The sequence below is a fragment of the Dermacentor albipictus genome, chromosome 9 (genome assembly GCF_038994185.2).
Source record: "Dermacentor albipictus isolate Rhodes 1998 colony chromosome 9, USDA_Dalb.pri_finalv2, whole genome shotgun sequence".
Classification (NCBI taxonomy): domain Eukaryota; kingdom Metazoa; phylum Arthropoda; class Arachnida; order Ixodida; family Ixodidae; genus Dermacentor; species Dermacentor albipictus.
The window spans coordinates 76,407,102-76,428,428 of NC_091829.1; the positions used below are offsets into that span (position 1 = coordinate 76,407,102).

At 43.3% G+C, this 21,327-nt stretch overlaps 1 protein-coding gene and 1 long non-coding RNA gene across 6 annotated transcripts in view; one reads left to right on the plus strand and one right to left on the minus strand.

The window, feature by feature from the left end:
- Window positions 1-6,861, minus strand: part of LOC139049437 (uncharacterized) — a 70,600-nt gene extending 63,739 nt beyond the window's left edge. For 3 of the 4 annotated variants that reach the window (XR_011508254.1, XR_011508252.1, XR_011508250.1), the window contains exon 1: window positions 3,738-4,237. This is a non-coding gene — a long non-coding RNA (uncharacterized lncRNA). Of the gene's footprint in view, window positions 1-3,737; window positions 4,238-6,541 lie in introns of those variants that run through there. The other variant, XR_011508253.1, reaches the window with a different exon arrangement.
- The window catches only part of LOC135921341 (uncharacterized), a 1,279,318-nt gene that overhangs the window by 25,447 nt on the left and 1,232,544 nt on the right, over window positions 1-21,327 (plus strand). The window contains exon 1 of one of the 2 annotated variants that reach the window (XR_011508249.1): window positions 989-1,153. The exons of the other annotated variant lie outside the window; for it this stretch is intronic. The gene's annotated coding sequence lies outside the window, so the exon portion shown is untranslated. Of the gene's footprint in view, window positions 1-988; window positions 1,154-21,327 lie in introns of those variants that run through there. 2 annotated transcript variants of the gene reach the window in all.

A 21,327-nucleotide genomic window follows, 5' to 3' on the forward strand; every position in this document is an offset into this window, starting at 1 on the left:
TATTTAAGTAAATCACCTGTCTAATACTATCTTATCCTGAGGTAAATTATTTGCCGATGACTACGTGATTTACACAAATGTTTCCACTAATAGTGTTCGTATTTTTCTGCAACAACATCCTAGGGAAGTTTCCTCCTGGTGCCATGGATGGCGCCTGCGACTTGACGCTAGCATATGTAAAGTAATGCGAGTTTGGCGTAACTTTAGTTACATTATGGCTAACAAGTATTTTATTAAATACAGTGTTTCAGAAAATGTTCCGTGCTTTAATTATCATGGCGTTAAATTTACCTCTAAACTTTCATGACAGACTCACGTCAATTACATTAACAACAATATCAGTCGCACGAATTGGCTGCCTACGGAGATAATTGCCCAAGGCACCTTCACCTCTAAAACTCCTCTATAGAACTTCTGTTCGTTCGAAGCTCGAGTATGCCAGTTGTGTTTGCGATCCCGGCATTCACACTGTTATTCATACCATTTGAATTTGTCCAGAGAGTTGCGTTCTTTCTGACTATGCACGCACATCTAGGGTATCGTCTATGAAAACAGCTTTATGCTTTTCACCTCTTTGTTAACGAAGGAAGGTGTTTTGTTCAGTTCTTTTTTCATAAAATCTATTGCAAACTGCAAATAAAACATTGTCTCCTATTGTAGCCATCCTGCGTATTAAGCAGATTTTATTACCAACACAAAGTATATGTTCCTTTCTCCCGTACAAGCTTCTTTTATGATTCTGTTATTCCATATACCTCGAATGAGTCAAACCACCTGCCCATGTTTATTGTTCAACTCACCGATGTAATTGCATTTAAACCTGCATTTGAATGTTACTTTACTCTTAGCGGCCGCATTATTTTGTTTTGTTTATTGACTGCGTATGTTCTTCCCATTCTCTTCTATAGCGCCTTGAAGGTATTGAAATAAATAAATAAATAAATAAATCCAGTTTCTTACCATGCACTTTGGAAAGAGTAAGGGGAGACAGATAGATGAAACGGGAAAGTTAAACATACTGGAAGACTAGAATTACAACAAACATGGCACCGAGCAGTGGCTGGAAGTGCCAACCTTCGACTCCGAATGACATTTCTGAGGGCCATATTTTGAAAAGGATAACGCCGTGAGTAAAGTCATCCGGAAAACATAGGTAAGCCCCTCGTCAGCTTTCTTGCCTGAAAATTCCCACAACTTTTGTCTTCATCGAAGCAGCCCCTCCGACTTTTGTTCTAACAAGGCCTACAAGTAACGCCCAACTCCCTCTACACGCGAACCCCCTCTGACTTGTGCAACGTTGCTGGCAGTGCTGGCTCGTAAACTTTTTTTGGGAACTGCCGGCGGATCACACTATAATGTTTCGCGCCCCCAGCGCAGAGGTGTAAAACCGTAAGGGTAGGACCATCGTTAGGCAGCGTGGGTCATACGGTTACCGTGGATCGATAGGCACACGGCCAACGCTCATGGTCGATTGTTCCTCCTTGGGAGGCATTCGTCGATCGTTATTTTTGCTTCGGAGGAAATGCCTATCTTCTTGTTTATTTTTCTGCTCTTCGAACAGCAATGACTGTAGCTTTATCTCAAATGAAAGCGGCTATCTACGCTTGAGGCAATAGTAGGTAGGGCTTGAGGTTCCGGCAGGCTTCACAATGAAAGGCACAATCTTTAGAAAGAAATATAGAAAGCGTAGGGCATGCGTTCCATTTTTCTTGTTCCACATTTTGCCTTTAGGGCACCGCAAACAGCAAAACTATGTTTTGGTATTTGGCGAAGGAGACTGTGCAAGGCATTAAGGTGTCATGTTACTGTTATCGCATCTCTAAATAAATGGGTACTTTCGGTAAAGGTGTGCCACAGTTGACGTAAGCGTATATAAAAAAATTTAGGACCTTACCGGACTTCTGAACCCCGTCTCTTAACCTCGTGAAACTCTCACATTTCAGCGACTGGATGTAAGAAACTGGTGTGCTATCGTACTTTCACCGTTTTTGCCGCACTGTCCTATCCCTGGGGGAAGCTGTATCTATCCTTCGCCGCGCGGCAAACAGTTTTGTGGCTAAACCAAACGCATCCCAGTATATATTGTAGACTGCAATAAAGCAGGTACACGTGCTGAGGTACTGTGTTTTTTTTTTTGCATTAGACTGCGTGGCTTCATCCGCAGAGCCGTGCTATAAAAAAGTCTCTGAAAGGACTTGTCAGTCTTAGTTTACGCCGGAGTGTCTCGAGGCACATCGAAACGTGAGCTCCTAAACACCGGTGCTGCCTGGCCGCTCTTTTACTACTTTCTATTTTTACACAAGGAACAAGCTCGACTATCTCACTTTAGCACTAAGGAAAGCTGTTTCTCTAACCAAATGAGTTACTCTGCAAAGCAGCGCCGAAAAATCCTCCGACATCCACAAGTTTCATTTCCTCCAACACTACATACGACGCCACCAAAATATATCCCTCGACTTATAAGTAGGCCTGGCTCGAATTGTCCACACGCTTTCCAGTTGGATATTATTAGGTGTTGCCAGGAGAACCATGTCACAAGAGCGAGGCGCCAGTGCATGATTATTGGTGCAGCAGCTGTCAACGTCGGAATGAAAGGACAGGCACCACCGTTATTCTTATGGTAACTACGGAGGCAGCAGCTGGCAGCTTCATATAAAGCGGTCCGGAGCAATGACCGTCCATACTACGTCTCTTAATGCTGTATCACTGAAGCAGAGCGACCATCCAGGAAACATATTCGGGTGGTAACCAAAGTTTCAGCCCTAAGTCAGGCGAAGTTATTAGAGAAAATAGCACGGCAGACCGACACGAACTTTTTTGTCGCATTCCACCACAAAGGATGCATAGCGAGGGCGCAGGGTGTTATTAGTTGCAGTTGTCCACGTCATGTAAACTGACTCTGTTTCCGTATGACATCCCGTGTATTCGCGTGAATGAGGGTTTCTGTGGCGGCTGTGCCTATAAGCACCATGTAAAATAAAAGAAAACGCATTCCAAACGCGTTGGCCTCATCTATTCACTCAGTCTTGGCGGGCATAATTTGTTGCCAGTAAACTCAAGCTACGTATATAATAAAAATATGCACCATCGGCTTTAATTCGAGCATCTGGGCACCCGTAGCATTCCCTTCACTGCGACAGATATGTCTACAAAAAGTGTGGAATATTATGCATTATGGTAAACTTGAGAAATTGGCGCCACGCATTGTAGTCAACATCCTCAATATTACATTGTGTGGTCACTTTTGTATATCAGGCGATCTGAATTTTTTTTAATAATCCGTAGGCTTTTACAATCAGTAAAGTGAGCCTGGTTATCACACATCACACTTCGCTGGGGGTTAAAGTTTGAGTAAGAACAATTCTACTTTTGAGCCTCCAATAGATTAGTGTTATTTTTATCTGGTACCTTTTTTCTTCTGGCTGCGGCTTGCGTCAGCCACTAGAAACGCCGTAAACGACAGTCCACTGTTAGCTGAGACGTCTAACATGAAATTACACTAATATAACAGGAACATTTGTGCAATTTAATCGGAACTAACTCGTTTATATTATGCATCGCATGCATATGTGCACCCAAAACTGCCAGGCCCAGTATATCTCATGTGTCAACGAGAGTCGTTCGTTGACCTAATATTGCGGGTTTCCTTTGACAGCCGTATGAACAAACAATACCAACAAATTTGCATCACGAAGAGCCCTTAACTAGATTCGCTTTGCAGAAATCGCAAAACTCACCGTACAGGTTTTTTCACGAGAATTAGCAACAATCGCGGGCAGGAAATAAGCACGCAGTTTAGGTATATTTCGTATGCGCTGCACAAAATAAACATTGAGAAATGCTGAAAGGAAGCGGTAAGTAAACACTCCGTAAAGAGCGAAGATTGTCCCATCTGACTCTATCAGCAGTACATCCCCCAGCTGCCGGTAGTCATCTCTCCATCCGGGAGCGGCTAGGGCGCGCCGTGCCTAAGCCCTCGTCGTTCTCTCGGATGTGGCTGCCAAAATGAATTGCTCCCCCAACACGGCCGCATCCGAGAGCGACCCGCTCTCGTCAATCTGTATTCTTCTCGCCCTCGTCTCCCTTCATCCATTCTTATCCTTGCTTTAAGTTCGCTCCACAGATGGCGCCACGTTCCCGAGCGCTGGCCCTGAGGCGGCAAGAGAGGCTCCAGAGTTGACGCGGCGCTTCTGCTCGCCCTGACCGGCAGACGCGGTCTTGTTGCCATGGCAATGATATCCCGTGGGGCCGCATGTCCCTCTCCGTTCTCTCCGCCGAGAGCTGAAATACAAGCGCACGACTAAAGCGCACCCCTTTTTGTGTGGGCACTACATCCCACGAGGTACGTGAGTTGCTCATATATGTAGGTTCGCAGCATATGGCAGTCAAGAAAAATGCGCGTATGAACGCCTTGCCAATGCCCAGATTTCGCTTAATCAGAAATATATTGAAAGTCAACTGGCCAAGTTCATTCAGCATATATAAAAACAAAGAACAAAGTTACAGGGCCATGCCGTGAAAGAAAATTTGACGTCCTGTTTTCTATCGAGACTGAGACTCACCCTCCTTCACTAATAAGAAATATTTTCTTCTATATTTCTTTCTTAAAACGATCTTCAAACATCTGAAGCGTTCTAAGCAACAATAAATCAGAAGTTTCTCGACAACTTCATTCCTCTCTCCACCTTTTCTGCAGGGCCTTTGTCTGCCTTGGCTCCTTCTCTGTAACAGTAGTCGCAGATGGTCTAATATTAGCCGGCAGAAAGCTCTGTTATTCTTTAAATTACTCCCTCAACCTCTTCTTTCTTTCTTTCTTTCTTTTTTTCTTTCTTTCTTTCTTTCTTTTTTTGTGTTTAGTCTTTTTAGGCTCAGGCGAATGACAATAAAGGGTCCTTACAAAACTAAGGTAACAAACCCGAGATGATCCTATATTGAAGAAGTAACAACTGTTGAGTTAGTTGATCCTGCATAACTCTTGTAGGAAATTAGCGCTAAGAAAGACGCATGCACATGAATTGGGAAGAGATGTGTTTTCCCCCTCTTCTTCCCCGTCTTTACTCGTCTTTCCCCGTCATTGTAGCCCTTATTCTCATCAACGGTATACTGCGACAATGACGTTTTTAAGAGTTATCCTCCACTTGATAAAGATGACCTGAATGTCAAACAGCTTGGTAGACATAAGAATTCTGGGTTTAGCGTGACGATGGACAAAAAAGAAGTCTTGCCCTTCTTTTTTTCCGCTTGTAGTCCACTTTCCCCTTTGCATAATCAAAACGAAGTTTTCAAGAAAGAATTGCTCATTTAAACTGACTCATCGGTTGCTATTTAGTGTACCTTCAACAAGTACAACATCTCATGCAAACCCCTTACTCGCTTGTTTAAATTGCTTCGAGTATTATTAAAACGTGCTGTGGGTATTTTTTACTCCTGCATTGTTTACGCACGTGTGATGAGGTGTTATTGTAGTACTCGCACTGGTATAGTAATACACGCTATATCCACAAGCTGACAGGGGTAAACGTAGCCTGCGGCACTAGTTCTGTACTGAACCAGGGCACACCCAAATACCAAGCTCGCAAAGCGAAAACGTTGCCATCACATAACTTTGAAGTGATGCCCATACATTGCAGCATAAAATCACGTCTCGCATAGGAAGGCAATAAACTACGTCGGGGGGAAATAGCGGCGATCTCTACGCTTCGCAAAGTAAACTAAAAGCATGAAAAAAATAAATGAAAAGAATGCAGCAATGTCCGAGAACACGAGGGGCAACAGGCAACGGGGAGCGCACCACTTCAATCAAAGCACTATGAGCAGGAAAAAGCAGAGCCGCAATCATCAAGGCGCGAAAAAGTGAGGAGGAGAAAGTTGGCGCTGAGGCGGGGCTGGACGGGGTCGTGGGATCGGGGGCCTTAATCGCGTTTATGACGCGTCGCCTCCCATGTGTGCCGTGTTTTCCTGCCTGATCACAGCGTTGAATCTGAAGAATGCAAGAAGTGATCTTTTTTAAAGATCGCTAAAGACAGACGAATTGCAGTGCGTTATGAGAGTTCTAAATGACACGTATTCTGCGCGTGAAACCAAAGCGGAGGTGCATTACAACATACTTCGTCGCTTTCGAAACATTTTTTTTTCTCATTGTCGTATTCGTGCCTCCAAGCGAAAACTGCGAAGATTTTTTGGACTAAGAGCTCTTGTCTGTTCCACATAGCCTGGAGTTTGAAATGTTTTCAAGGAAATCATTCAGCCATTCTTTTCTTTAACTTGATGAATTTTGAACGCTGTAATACCTGCGTGTGATCACTGCTTTCTCTCCGTAAGAATTAACGTTAAGAGGCACTTTGTTATTTTCCATTTACCACGTTCTTGCGGTCGCTAATCACTGCCTTAGTGTCTCGCAATCCAATTATACTACAGCCGAAAACAATTTTTGTTTGTGTAATGCCAACAACGGCTCGCTTACAAGAACGCGCCTTTCTTGTGGGCTGGAAGTACAAAAAATACCCAACCTTACCCCGCAGCAAAATGTAGGTAAGCGAACCTTGTCTGTTGGGCATCTGACCTTCCTCAGGTTTAAGTTACCCTCAGGTAACGGTGCCGGATTGCTTCGACCTCCCGCTCCCTCATGTCGGGATGTTCTTTTCGTTGTTGGCGGATTGCCTGGGCTCGGGCGGCTCTAACGGCTGGATCGGCAGGCCGTCGGCGTGCCCTTTCACGGGCGAGTTCTCGCTGCCACTCGTCGAAGATTCCGTTGCTTCGGGGAACGCACAACGCATTGGCGCGCCATCTGTTTTTAGAGACTAAACTGAACGCATACGAAGCGGCGCAGCGCGCGATATCGTTTACTGCAATTTCCCTTCGCGGCGGAAGTGAAATTACTCTGACTGGTTGCGCGCGTGGCGTGAGCGCGCGCCTACGCAGCTGGAATCTCTGCTTATGACTCACGCTCCGGCGCCAGCGCAGCTGTCAACTCACCAAACCGCCCTTACCCTCAGCTGCTCTGCTCTGGGAGCAACCGGTTTTTTTTTTTCGTGTGACCATATTGCCACCGAAATTTGTAAGCCAATACAAGCTTCGCCTGAAAAAGAAAAGCAATTACAGCTTTGCCCTAATCGCATAGTCAAAAAATTATTTACCGGTCTTATATTATTTGTGGTGAGTCGCACAATTCTTCATGCATTTTTATAAATTGTAGCGAACACTAATAAGGCTGCGAAGATGACCTACGTACTAGTTCGCTAAGTAGTGGACCTTCTGAAGGATTTCTGTGAAACTAAAAAAAAAACGTTCTAAGGAATGGACCAGCTCCTCGAACTGCGGCGGTCACGTGCAGAGGTCCACAACTCAGTGCATCATTTAAAACAGAGTCACACAGCCATAGCAACTTCCTTGAACTCTAGTTCGATAGTATCCTTGGCAACCAGGCGCTCACGGAGTAATTCCATTTTCCGCAATCCTCAAAAACATCCTCAGCTATTGCCAGCGTTTCCTGCCTCCAATATGCTTTGTGTCCGATCACCTGGTTTCAGTATTCCGAGCGTCACGTTGTGCGGATGCAGATGAACGTGCCTCTAGATGTTTTCATCATTATTCCTTGCCAGGCTGCTTAAACCTGTCCTGCACTGATGTACATCTTTCACTTCAGTGCTAGTCCCTTATTCTGTCATATATAGCAAACGCACGGCTACGAGGACCTTGGAAAACAGTGTTCTTCATATCGTATGCATTGGACCAACGACGCGTTGAAGTGGTTGCTGTAAACAGACGCTGTTAGAAGAAAACATTGCGGCTTCAAACGCGATGTCGGTTTTATTTTTCTTGATTTTATGCGCTGTGCTTGAACTGATGTACGGCAATGTGATGATAATGTTTCGTGGTACTACTACAACGACGTCCAATGGTACAAGTCGGGTAATGAAGGTGCTGGGACAGCTGCTGAAGAAAAAAAGTAAAGCCAGTTTGACACAGTGAAGTCTCTCAAAACAGCTACGCTGGTGCTTGTCTTCTCAAGTTTCAACTCGTGTTTCGCGCTACCTCCATCAAAGTAATTTGTCTCGTTGACTTCGTTTTGCTAGATTCTAGCTTTGGTTCCGGATTGCGCACACTCTTCAGTTGCGTGAGGTTGTGATGAAACCACAGTCTATCACACACCTTGCGGTCGTTGTCGCACTAGAGGGGGCGAGGGCAAGGAGCCAACACTTTCGTTGGTTTGCATCTGCGTGTAACAGCAACCGTGGCCCCTACTGGACGTTCACAAGGACCTGAGGGATGAGTAGACGGGATCTCCCTTCATTTGTGTCCATGTGTACTGAAGATGCTACCTGCAGAGGTGGCGAAGCGTCCATACCCTTTTCTTTTAATTTATTAAATCTGAATAAACCTATTTTCAGCCTACTAGTATGCGCCAACAACATTCTGATGAAAAGTTTTAATAACTACTTAACTACTCAGAAATTTAACGTTTTCTGAGATCCCGTGGTCCGCAAACGTTTTTGGTCGACTGTATCCTAGACACAGAAACATACTTTCTCTACAAACAATATAGGCAGGATTAAAAGAAACGGTATAGCTAAGCATAAGAGTCTCTCATGCACATGAGTTAAATTATAAATGTACATTCCCACTTGCAACCAGCAGGCGTGGAATAAGCAGGAGAAAACATCACCGCATGCAAGCAGGTGTTGTGAATTCGGTGCGCTTATAGCTCTAACATCCGAACCTGATTTGTCACTACTTTGGAGTGCGTAACATACGATCGTGTAGCTTTCGGTCTTGCGGAGACAGAAAAATGTACAGTCACCTCGCCTGCAGTAGTTCTGCCCCTCACAATGAACGGACTTTGATGTTTCAAAAACAGCTGTCAAGTCTATATGTGATAAAATGGCAAAAGTATCAACAGCAGCCTTTCAGTCTTCTTATTCGTGTACCTTGCCAAAAAAGTCGCAATAGTACTTCGAGCCACCATTCCTAATTTCTTTTTTTTACAAGACATTGTGGACTAACTTCGCTTCTCAGTAGGTATTTTCCTATACTGCTTAGGGGAATCCGAATGCGGCTTAATATATTACTTTTTCAATAATTTTCGCTGTCTCTGTCAACTTTTGCCATGGCACTCATGGCGTTGTTTCACAAGTCGAACTTTTTACTCCCAACTTGCCACTTCCAGAAACATCCGTTTTTTCTTGAATCGGTTGTATTATTGTTCATTTTTCAACTACCCAAAGTTCATAGTTCTATCGTACATTGGTGTAAGGGTGTTAGTCACGTGACAAACCAGCTTCTTTAACGCTTTCGCAACAGCGCACTCCCTGTACAAACGAACCAATATACTGATCAATTTCTTATTGCTTCAAGCCAATGTATGGGCAAAGAGCGAATAAAAGTACTATTGAACATCATTATTCCTGCAGAAGGTGTTGAAGAAAGCATTTCCACAGGTACTTAAAAAAACACTGAAAGAGTGCTTAAACAGTGTAATTATGAAATTTTCCCTACAAAGCTTTGAAATTGTAATAATAGTTGAGAAAGTGTGTTCTTTGCACAAAGGGTGAGTCATACTCGTACTTGGAAAATTGCATGTGTGACATTTCTTCTGTGGCTCTAAACACCGCAACAGTGCACAACAGTGCACAAACGAGGTTTTCCGACTCTAACGACGTGTGTCTGCTTGCTCAGTTCAAGTTGTAATTCACTGACGGGTCTTCACAATTTCGCACTTTATACAGTTTCGTTGGCTTGACTTAAGGTTAGCCTGTTGGCGTGTGCCATTTCTGTATATTATTTTATTCTTCTCAAACTGCTGTCTTATTTAACCTCAATTCCTACGTAGTTGCACGTGACAGCTTCATACCTTTATTGAAAGTGCAGTCCCAACATTATGCCGATTCGGGGTAGCATAATCCTTTCGCACTAAATGTCCGCTTCAATTTCATAGCAATGAAATAGCTCATGAGACTGTCCTACTTAATTTTGATTCAATACATTGTGTGCCTCCAACCTAATTTAACGTTTGTGCTTATTTTATGCTTGCTAATGTTGTTCTAGGGCTTCGTGAATTTATTCATTTTTATTATTCAGAGCAGCTCTCGCTTTTAGCTCATTTGTCACTAACGTTCAGATAGCTTGAGCTCGTGAGAAATGACTTTGTATGCAAATTAACTGTCAACTTGGATGTAAGCTCTATTCGCCGACTTTATGTAATGTGACCCGAACGTTTCTCCATGATAGCCGCAATAGTGAATATGGTCTTAGGAGCCAATGTGTTCGACGAGTACTTAGCTACAACGGGAGAGTGGTAAAAATGGACAACTGAGATGCGTTTGCGCAGATTGGTTGTAATGGTTTTCTGCCTACCTCAGTTTGCACAGAAATTAGATATTTTTTCATACATGCTCAGTGTCACGCTTGCCACTTCCCTGAGACATGATTTTGACACCGAGCGTGACAAAACCACATGATAGGAATGAGTTGTCATTGGACTTGAAGGAAAGTTGGATGAATCAAACAATGCATATACTTACGACGGCTGAAAGTGAGGTGCATGTAGTGTGGTTCTCTTGTATGATTATTTTTCTGGAACAAATGCAGACACCTTGCGCTTTGCTGTTTGAATTATCTGAAGCAATACCTATTTAACTAAATTGAAACATCCTTTGTACCGTAGTGTGCTCAGAAACGTTGTCTGAAGCGTATTGCTGTTGAATTTAGTAGAGCAGGGTCAGATTTTTAGGTTTTTCTTCAGGTGTTATCCAAACTGTCACTTTTTCACTTAGTATCACGATGCTGTACTTCCAACTGTCTGTTTCCTTTCCGGTCTGCCGGTGATCTAGTTTGTCATTCGCAGCCGGGTGAATCGCAATCAGGGTGTCTCTTGAGGAGCGACGGTCGCATAAAAGTATATATTTGAGATATAAGTACCTCTTCGTCGCTGTGTTGCTTTTTAATGGATTTATTAGCTGATTGTTCTCTTGCCTAAATTTCCCCATTTATTTATACGTTTTTGATCTCATACGTACGTAGAAGTTCCGGAAATCTAGCCATCCAAGTTACCTCATCCGTTTCCGCCACGGCTGAAACGTAGCAGTGATCATCGTATTCGGCTTTCATGTAGCAACAATCTCCAAATTTGTTCTTCTTTAGATAACTTTAACTTTAGATAACTGGAATCAGAATAGAATTCTATTTGAAATATTTTGCAGAGATGAATATAAACATGGCAAGCATAATTCTAGTTTTCTTTCGAAAAATGCTCGCTAAACAACTTACCCGTTCCCAAGCTTCAAAAATATTTCAAGCACTTTTTTTTGTCCTTCCTTTTTCCTAGTCTATACTGATGCCGAAAAAAGGACCACATTTTTTTCACCGGACTGCCTGCTTTTGCCTCGTAGAGTGGTCATCGCTCACTGTCAGCGCTAATCAAGAAGTATAGCTTCCGACGTTATCTCGGCGGTAGCTAGAGTTGTGATCCTGCGTCCTAGTTCCTAACTGGTAAAGTTCGGGCACGCGAAGACTCTTTTCACCTTATCTTCTGGGTTGCGGCCACAAAGACTCTAGCCGCTTGAAGTGTTGTTGCACACGGGAAGGTGGCTGGAAGGAGAACTATATCTTCTACTTACTTGGTGCTTCGCTTCTTTCTAATATATTTTTTTTATCTTTACCAACATGGGCTGCTCCGATCTCCGCTCGACAGATTTTGTTGCCGTCGTCCATGTCTAATCTTCGGTGTTCGCACAGACGGTTGTCATGCTACCGTACAGGCGAGGGCGCGGACTTATCTGATCTAAAGTTTTGAAATATCGAACGACAGCGTGTCTAGACACCGGAGAATCCCTGGAAATGTGTCTGGCAAGACTGAGAAACTCCTACCTCCATGCCTGTGTAATTTCGTCTTTCAATGTTCCTGTTGCTGCACTGCCTTTTCTTTTTTTTCTCGGATTGTTCCTCAACCAATTTGCCCAACTTAGGACTACACAAATAGAGATTTTTTCATGAAGTTTTAGAAGCGATGATGCGAGCTCCGGGCGAACTTTTTTTTACTTTCTCCAGTGAATAAGCGGCTGTTATATTCTGCTGCTGTGCTTCAAGACGCAGATTCGATTGCCTGCCACATGGCCGCCTTTAGATGGAGCTGAAATGCAAAAGTCTTCGTGTGCTTAGGCTTACATGCACGTTAAAGAGCTGCACGTGATTCAAACTAATTGAGAGCTTTTCTTTATGGCTTCCCTCACGACATCAAGTACGGGGCACCAGCTGGATCAGGTGTCCAGCTGAGAGCTGTCTTGAACTTCTTAGAGTGTTCGTGCAAGCTTCTCCACGTCTGAGTGTGACTCTGTGGCGACTCCGTAAAGGCTATATTTGTAAACATTGTTGAGAATTTAGGCAATTGGTCACCACTCGCCGTGTTTATTTTTTTGTCTATAGGTGCAAATCGGTAATTTAGGTGTTTTCACTTGTGTTAAAATGAAACTTATCTGATGAGCTTGATGAAAGCAGTGTGTACTGAAAACGACACCTTTTCGCCCGCAAATGTGCAGAGGTATGAAAGGTGATGTAAAATTTTCAAGAAACATTGCGAGGGCCAGTTTTTAGCAGGTGTAAGATTCTTGCTTTGCAAAATCAGTGGTAGCGTTTATGCGGTCTACAGGTAAGTGAAATGGAAAATAGCAATAATAATAAACGAAACACTATCTGACTCGTGCAACCTTCAGTAGACATATAACAAAAAGCGTCAGCTGTTCAGCGGTACTACATTTTGATTGCTTTTCTATTCTCCCCAAAACCGCAGGTGTGATCACACTACAGCGAAAACGAGTACAAACCTCGTTTTGGTTAGTCCACTGTCCTGTAAACCGAAGGTTGGGCTGTCGCTAATTTGGTGCAGGCATGACAGTGTGAGCAATGACAATCAAATTACAGCCTCTACATTGTGCGTCACGTTTGTTATTTGAAACATGTTAACCTACAACTGAAACATTAACCTGCAACTAACATGTTACTTTTAGCATTGTTACAGAAGCGGGCTCACGGTCTGTTATCATTGTAGGTTCACGGACCCTCCCTAACTCCGTCACCAGCGTAACGCACTCTCAGAGAGAGGGAGAGAATAACTTTATTGAAAAATGCCTGCAGAATCGGTTAGACTCCCTCCACTCAGGGAGGACAAGCTTTTACCGCGACGCGGCCACTACGTCAGTCTCGTGCGTTGTGCTCCTCGAGGTCTTGGTCCCTCGCTACTTCCGCGGGTCCAAGAGGGCAGCCGCCCCCTTCCTGGGGGTGCTGCCTCCTTTTTCCTCGGTTTCGCTCGGTCGCTGCCTCTCTAGAGCTGCCGAGACCTGCTGGACAGCCTTTAGTTGTCTCTTGATCACAGCTCCTCGTTGCAGCCTCTAGCTGCGGCGGGATCGTCGTCTTCTCGCTGGCTTCTCGCAGATTTACTCTACAGTCCCAAAGGATGTGAGCCGTGATGGCTCTCTCCTTAGCGCACAGTCTACACACGTCACTAGCGTACACACTCGGACACACGTGCTTAGCTAGCAACGGGGTGAGCAGGGACCCCGTCTGTGACTGTCTGTATAACACTGCCTCCTTCCGGGTAAACCCTGGCTGAGGTGGCGGCATAGTCTGTCTGTTCAGTCTGTACCCCTTCACTATTTCGTTGAAGGTGGTCATCTTGTTCTTGGCACTGCACCACGAACTTCAACTCCGAGTCGGCCGTGCCTGCAGCTGCGCAGTTGGTTAGTCCTCGCGCGGCCGAGTTGGCCGTCTCGTTGTGGTTCACGTTCCCGCATTCCGACACGTCACTGCCCATGTGGGCCGGAAACCACTTGATCACCACAGCACTTTTGCGTCCGATGTCTTCGGCCTTGCGCATATGTTTTATGTCGGGTGAGGTGTGCGATATTTCCGCTGTTACAACAAGAACAAAATACAGAAACATAAATGCTGGAACTTCTCTCGCGTGTACCTCCACGCCAGAGAAGAAGGTGCCGTCTACGTGGACGCGGCGGAGTATCGAGGGAGCAGCGACGCATACACGGCGGTGGTTGTCGGGGCATCGATGGGTGCAACGAAGACTGCGGCGAACGTCCGGACTCGAGAAGCGCACCGGGCGGAGGAGGTGGCCATCGTCTTGGCCGTCACCGACCCCGGATGCACTACAGTGTTATGTGACTCTGGAATGGCAGTGAAGAACTACGCCAAGGGTGGGGTATGTAGTGAGGCCGCGCGCGTAACGCACTCTCAGACTCAATTTTTTCAAATATTGTCCGGTTGTCCTAGAAATATTTCTAAGCAACCATGGGATATCTCATTGAACACTTCAGTACTTTTTATTCATAAGCTATGTGTGACAGCTTATCATAGGAATGATTAAGGATGACTCTATGCCCTTAGAAGTTCACCGAACGGCAACTTTGACATATTCCCATTGTTGGTTATTCCACAACACCCTTAGATTTTCCGAAAGCAATTTGTTTACTGGGTATACTACGTGCACATAACAATTTTTTCAATTTCAATTCAATTCAATTCAGTTTATTTTTCATTGATAATAATTTGTACAAAGGAACTGTTGGGCCTGTAGCCAAAGGCTAGTGTAGGCCCATAGTCATATTTGTAGTAGCAGCTACAATGTCATGCGCTTATCTAGTTTTTTAATGATACAACCTAATACAGTTAGGTGGATACATACAATCAAAAACATTACAAAAGAAAAACAGTGCATATCAATCAATGGTAATAAAACAGAACTGTCAGGAGAATACATGCACATACACAATGAAAAAACCGAGATAGCATATTATACGTAGAAGTGACACATTTGCAAGGGTCTGTGTTGAAGTGTTTAGGCTTTCTGAAAAGATTCAGCACAGTATGAAACAGGTGGAGAACCAGACTGACAAAAAATCACGTACTTTTTTATAGGTATAGCTTTTTAACAGTAGACACGAAATTGTTGGCCATTTTTACCTCAAGAGGTACTGTATTCCAAATTTTAGCACCATGAAACTCAAGTAGTCGTTGGCCATACGTGTTACGAGCGATTGGTAGGTTAAAATTTATATTTGTTGCACCCCTTGTATTGCGATTAGGTGTAACAAACAGGCTTGGTGATAATGAGTGATTCCCATGTAAGATATTGTTAATCAAAATTGCAACTTTCATTTCGCATGCCAGAGATAAAGGTAATATACCGAGACGACAGAACAGCATGTCAGTATTATCATGTGGGCTTGTGTATGTCATAATGCGCAAGGCCCTTTTCTGTAACCGAAAAACGGGATCTATGTATGTTTTATATGTGCTTGACCATGATTCAGAACAATATGTGATGTGACAGTGAAATATGGAAAAGTAAACAACTTTAAGTACGCTAAGGTCAAGATATTCCCTGCATTTTATTAATAAATAGCAAGCCGAAGCTAATTTCGCGCATATACTAGATATATGTGGTCTCCAGTTCAAGTTGCAGTCCAATAATACCCCTAAATATTTTATGTGATCGAGCTGTTCTATTGTTCCACCTAGAAGGTGAATTTGCATGCCAATTGTGTCACCCCTGGAATAACGGGAGTTGAATACTATGTATTTTGTCTTATCTCTGTTAAGTGTTAATTTATTACAAGCAAACCAAGTTGATATGTTGGATAACTCGCTGTTTATAGTGTTCTGCAATATTCCATGAGATTTACCTGAAAATAATAGCGTGGTATCGTCAGCGTACATGATACATTTTGATGACTTTAGTATTGTTGGGAGGTCGTTTACATACAGCGAGAACAGTATGGGCCCCAAAACTGATCCTTGCGGAACTCCTGTGACTATAGTAGTATACTGGGAAACAAAGGAGCCAAATTTTACATATTGTTTTCGACCATTTAGGTAGCTTGAAAAGAGGTCCATTGTCATTTCGCTAAAACCATAAGTTCGTAATTTTTTTAGAAGTATGGAATGACAGACCGTGTCAAATGCTTTCTTTAAATCTAAAAATAATCCTACGGCAATCTCGTTTTTGTGTAGGGCTCTGTTTATACTCTGGGTTAATTCTAACACTGCTGAAGACGTTGATCGATTGGCTCTAAATCCATGTTGGCAATCTGTTAGAAGCTTGTTTTCGTTTAGGTAGTGCTTCAGTTGAGCCGCGATTACCTTTTCAAATACAGTATTTATTATGCTAAGCACAGAGATAGGCCGATAGCTTCCCGGGTCATTGACGTCACCATTTTTATATATAGGAGAAACTCTTGCTATCTTTAATATATCAGGGTATGTGCCTCGACTTATGCAGTTATTAATTATTTTAGTGAGTACTGGCACAAGAATATCCATATTGTCTTTCAATGCTTTTACAGTAATGCCATCGTGGCCAGTAGCTTTGTAGCAAGGCATGCCTGATATAATTGAGGTTATGGTATGCTCGTCCACTTGAACCAAGGAAAAACATGCATGGATGATGGGGCAATCGACATTGCTTTCAGTAACTGGAATACGCTCCGCTAGTTTTGGGCCAATGCTAGTAAAATACGCATTAAAAGTGTCGGCGCACTTGGCATCGACATGTTCAGGAGCGATTGGTTTTTTATTTCGTTTATCAATTACTGCTTTTATAATTTCCCACATTTTTTTGGTATTGCCTTGTGCTTGTTTTATTAGGAATGCGTTGTATTCTTTTTTCCGCCTCCGGATAACAGCTACTACGTGGTTACGAGATATCCGATAATTTTGCAAATAATAGGTGTTATCTCTATGTTTTTTCCATTTTTGGTACCACCAGTCCTTTTCTTTTATTGCTGTAAGTATGGTGTTATTCATCCATGGGCACAAAGGTTCCTCGTATTTGTTTTGTTTATATGTGGTACTCTGAGATATCATGTGGGCTAATGCATTTGTAAAGTTTGCGCATTCGATATGAGAGTCACTGCTAAATTCATCATGAAATTCCTTTTCTTTAATTTTTTGTCGCAGTATTTTGTAATTAATCCTGCGATTTGTCAAGGTAGTCTTTTTTGCAATGGTATTATTTGCGCTGTGTAATAACGCAAAAATAGGGCAGTGGTCCGTGAGACTCGTATCGTATACGCCAGAACGTATGTTATCACTGTTACACAATACATGGTCTATGGTTGTGGATGCACTTGGTGACAATCTAGTAGGTTCTTGGATTGTATTTTTGAAGTTGTATGAATCCAGTAGGTGCGTGTATTCACAATTCGTGTCTTTGCTGATATCAATGTTAAAGTCGCCAACAATAGTGATGGTACCATAGCTCTTACTGCTTAGGGTGGAAAGGATAGATTCCAACGATTGATAAAAAACGGGCAGCCTCGAGTTTGGTGGCCGGTATACTGTACCAACAACTATGCGTGAATCTAAAAGAACAAAGAGAGATTCAACCGTATTGTTACTTATTTCAGTATTGGTGATTATCCTAAAGGGTACTGTCTGCGTGATTAGTAGAGCCACTCCACCCCCACGAGATACTGTATTCCTGGGATTGCTTACAAGACTGTATCCCGGAATGGAGATGTGCTCACCTTCTTTTAACCAAGTTTCCGTTAAGCCAATTACATCAAAGGTAAAATTATGCTGTGCTAAAAAGGAACACAATGTATCTTTGTTTCTTCGAAAACTTCGAATGTTACAGTGAAGTATCGATATACCCTGGGTTTTGTGGTATTCCCGTTCAACATCACGGATTGAGAACGCCATGATTGGTGTGGCAAGCAAGACTTAGCACTAGAGGCTCTAAACTACCTTTTTCAGGTCGTCTTCAGAAATGATGTGCAAGACACGAGAATTCTCGGTTTTCCGCATTAGAATTTTGGCCTGCGATACCCATACATACTTCCAATTTTTCTCTCTTCTCGCTTGGCGAGCTTTTGCGAGAAGAATCTTATTCTCTTGGCAGAGGTGTTCATTAATGAATATGGGCTCATTCTTTTGGAAGCCAAGGGCTGATGTAGACAATCTCTCTTTCTTGGCATTCTTTATCATTTTGTCTCGGACTGCAATGGATGTAAACCTTACCAAAATATTCTGTTGAGCCTTGTTTTTGGTCGGAACTCGATGCACTACATCGATATCTTCGGTACGAAGTTCCATCTTCAAGCAAGTCGCTATGTTTTGCATCATGTCTGGCAGCGATTCGTCTGCCGACACTGGAACATTTCTTATTTCCAAGTTGTTTCGACGACTGTACTGCTTGAGCTCGATTATTTCCTGTCGCATTTCCCTCACTTCCCCCTGCAACTGGTGCACATCGCCATTAATACTAGCCTGCTGGTGTTTCACTTCTGATAGTTCGCGGTGCACGTTGTGCACGTCAGTCCTTAGTTGCTCAAATGTCCTATTCATTACATCCATGGATGTCTTAATGTCCTTAACATTCTCAAGTTCCAAAATTATTGTTTCTGCATTTTGTTCTTGTTGTAACGGCTGAAATATCGCACACCTCACCCGGCATAAAACATATCCCGCCACACAGCCGGTGGAAAAATGCCCTAGAAAAAATAGCAAAAAGATGACGCTGGCAAAAGAGAACAAGTGCTATTGTGTTAGTTATAGTAATAGATTGGTTCAGAAGAGGAGGGGTGCTGCATGTCCTAGCAGCACGTGAATCAGCTTGTTTAGGACTATCTCAAAATACTCATGTTATCGTAGCTATATATAGCTTGAGGAATCCGATTACCGGTCTACTTCGCGCTGCACATTTACTAGTCAATTCAGAGAGAAGCCATATTATTTAGTTTGTTTAGGGTTCTGGCACTGTGTATCAGAGCTTCTATCGTACATCTGTGCTGGCCACCTCAGCGGTTCGTGATCGTGCTACATCCGGTGACCAACTCCTAAAGACATCGAAATAGATTGATAGAAGCGGCGAACATAGACGGGAATCAGATGACGCTGATGCTAAAGATGAAAGTTTCAGGCAACATGCGACGAAATTTTGTTGCCCTTGGTGCAGTAAAAAAGGTTGAAGGAAAACAAGAAAAAAAAGCGATTAAATTCTTTTGATCGCATCAAGCAGAAGCCAAAACAAAGCTTTTGTTTAAAAATATGAAAGCTATAACTGCTCCAGTGCCTTTGGCCCAAAGCTTATGGTCAGAAATGCACAGTTCATGGTCACAAAAGCACATTTCGGTACCTTTTGCCATTATAATTCCATAAATATTTGCATCATAAATGGTGACATATCGCTAAAAGGGGTGACTACTTAAATATGGAAGTGAGCTCAAAAAGGGGTATTAGCTCTATGCATGTAACGGCCTGATTCGTGTACCATAAAGTTACAAGGTTACAAGCGAAGGTTGCTAAAGTGATAGCGAGAAATAAAGTTGTCTCCATGTCAGCCTGTTTAAAGTGCTGCTTTTCTTTTAAATTTGGTTTTTGATGTTGAGAGGTATGATGCATCGAGAGACTTCCCGAAATACTCTTTAAAACTACTAAAGTTCTGGACGGCGCGTTATGGGGGATCCGCATTCTTTAGTGTACCTAATGTTAAGACAAAGCGTTATCAAATCGAAGGGAGGATGGGAGGAGTGGGGTTGTACCAAACCAGAGCGATGCCTAAAAAAAGATTGCTGAAACTTTTACGCTTGCTATTATACGAAAAATGTGTCTAGCCACCTTACGTTGCAATATCTGTTGAGTTGGCGCGCTAACATCCTTTTTCACAAACTTGCAGACATAAAAAACTGTCTGCAAACACTTGAATCTGCAGTGTATACCCACGCAAGCCCAAGGCAAGAGTGGGTGTGCGTAGTACTTTCGCGAAAGTTTGCCGTTGGTTACCGTTTTAGTCGCCTGCGCTATCGAATTGAACTGCGTCTGGTGGGTTTCGCGGTGCAGGTATCACGAAAACATATCCAGCAACGTCGAGACAGCGTTTCTGATAACTGCACCTCAGCGTCGCGCTATCACGGCATAGGAGCAGGTAGAAACAAAAGAGCATCAACTACGCTTCGAGAGGAACTGTTTCTTGGCCTAGTTTGTATTTGCTGAAAGCCATGAGTGCCGCGAATAAGACACGCAGAAAAATGTGGATGCAAAAAGCTGCCGGTGACGCGCGTCAACAGCGTGCTAACTTGCGTCGGTCGGTACAGGTTTTTCTAAAGGAACCGTGCTTAAGAACAGAACATGGGTGACAACACACACTAGTGCTGATTACAATTTCAGAATTATTGTGCAGAAAGCTGGTTTGAGGCTTCTGTTCAGCGCTCCCAACATAATAACCCTGCTTTGCTGGACGATCAGCCAAGACGACAAAAGAACAAACCCTGGGACAAAAAGCACGCCCGTCTCTACGTGACATGAGCCAAGGAAGTGGTTTACAGAATTTCTTCATCATGTGGCCGCGGCCATGTAAACGAAACGGGGCGTTGCGTTAATGATAGGTTATGGGAACACGCAAATTCGTTTAAAGGGGCGCCTTGTAGTTACTTGTCTAGTCGCTAGCGCGAGCGTAAATGCCTTCCAAACTTTGACAAAAGAACCCATCTTGAAAAGACATCAAGAACAGAGAGCACGTCGGACGCTTGAAGCGTTTCTTACTCACAAGTAGGACAACACATGCAGCAGTGAAACGTCTGTTTCACTGCTCGAGAAAGAGTTTTCAAATCTAGTTCGCCAGTTATAAATGTTTCACGTGTCATCGTCCCGTGCACTTGATAATTACTGCATATGCGTAGCCTTTCACTACACGATTAAAGAGTGAGGTTGCTAGTCGGTGTTCGTGTCTGTCGTCTTCCTTGTGCGATTCATAAGCGCTGTTCCTTCGCAAAACTATGCGTCTACCTTTTTGTGCGTATCTTATGTGCGCCAATCATGTCTTTCAACATTGCATTTGGCATTATTGCTTTGTCTGGGATCAGTGATGTGTTGTGCAAGATGTTTTCTCTAAAGTGACGTAACATAAATACGCCTTCTGCTTTATCTTGCGGCAAAGCACGTCGCAACATTGGTGGTTCTAGAATATCAATACCAGGTTGCGAAATAATCTTTCTTTTTTTGTCTCCTGCCTTAATGAATCACTTCTTGCGACGCAGGGACATCAATTAAATAAAAATGTGGAAGTATAGGGGATGATCGCCGTCTTGTGGGAAATCCGGTGATCCTTTTTGCCACTCGGCGATTTCTTGCCGACGCCTTTCTACTCTGTGGTGCTTTCCGAGAAGATTGAATGCGTGTCTTAGTTGTGAATCATAAAACTTGGCCTAATATGAATTGCTAATGCGAATCCCGCTTGAACGAGCTCTTGTGCAATGGTAGGTGGTCGATATGCTGGCCCATTTGACGCGTTTTTTTCTTTCGGCATTGCGATTTTGAAGCGGTAAA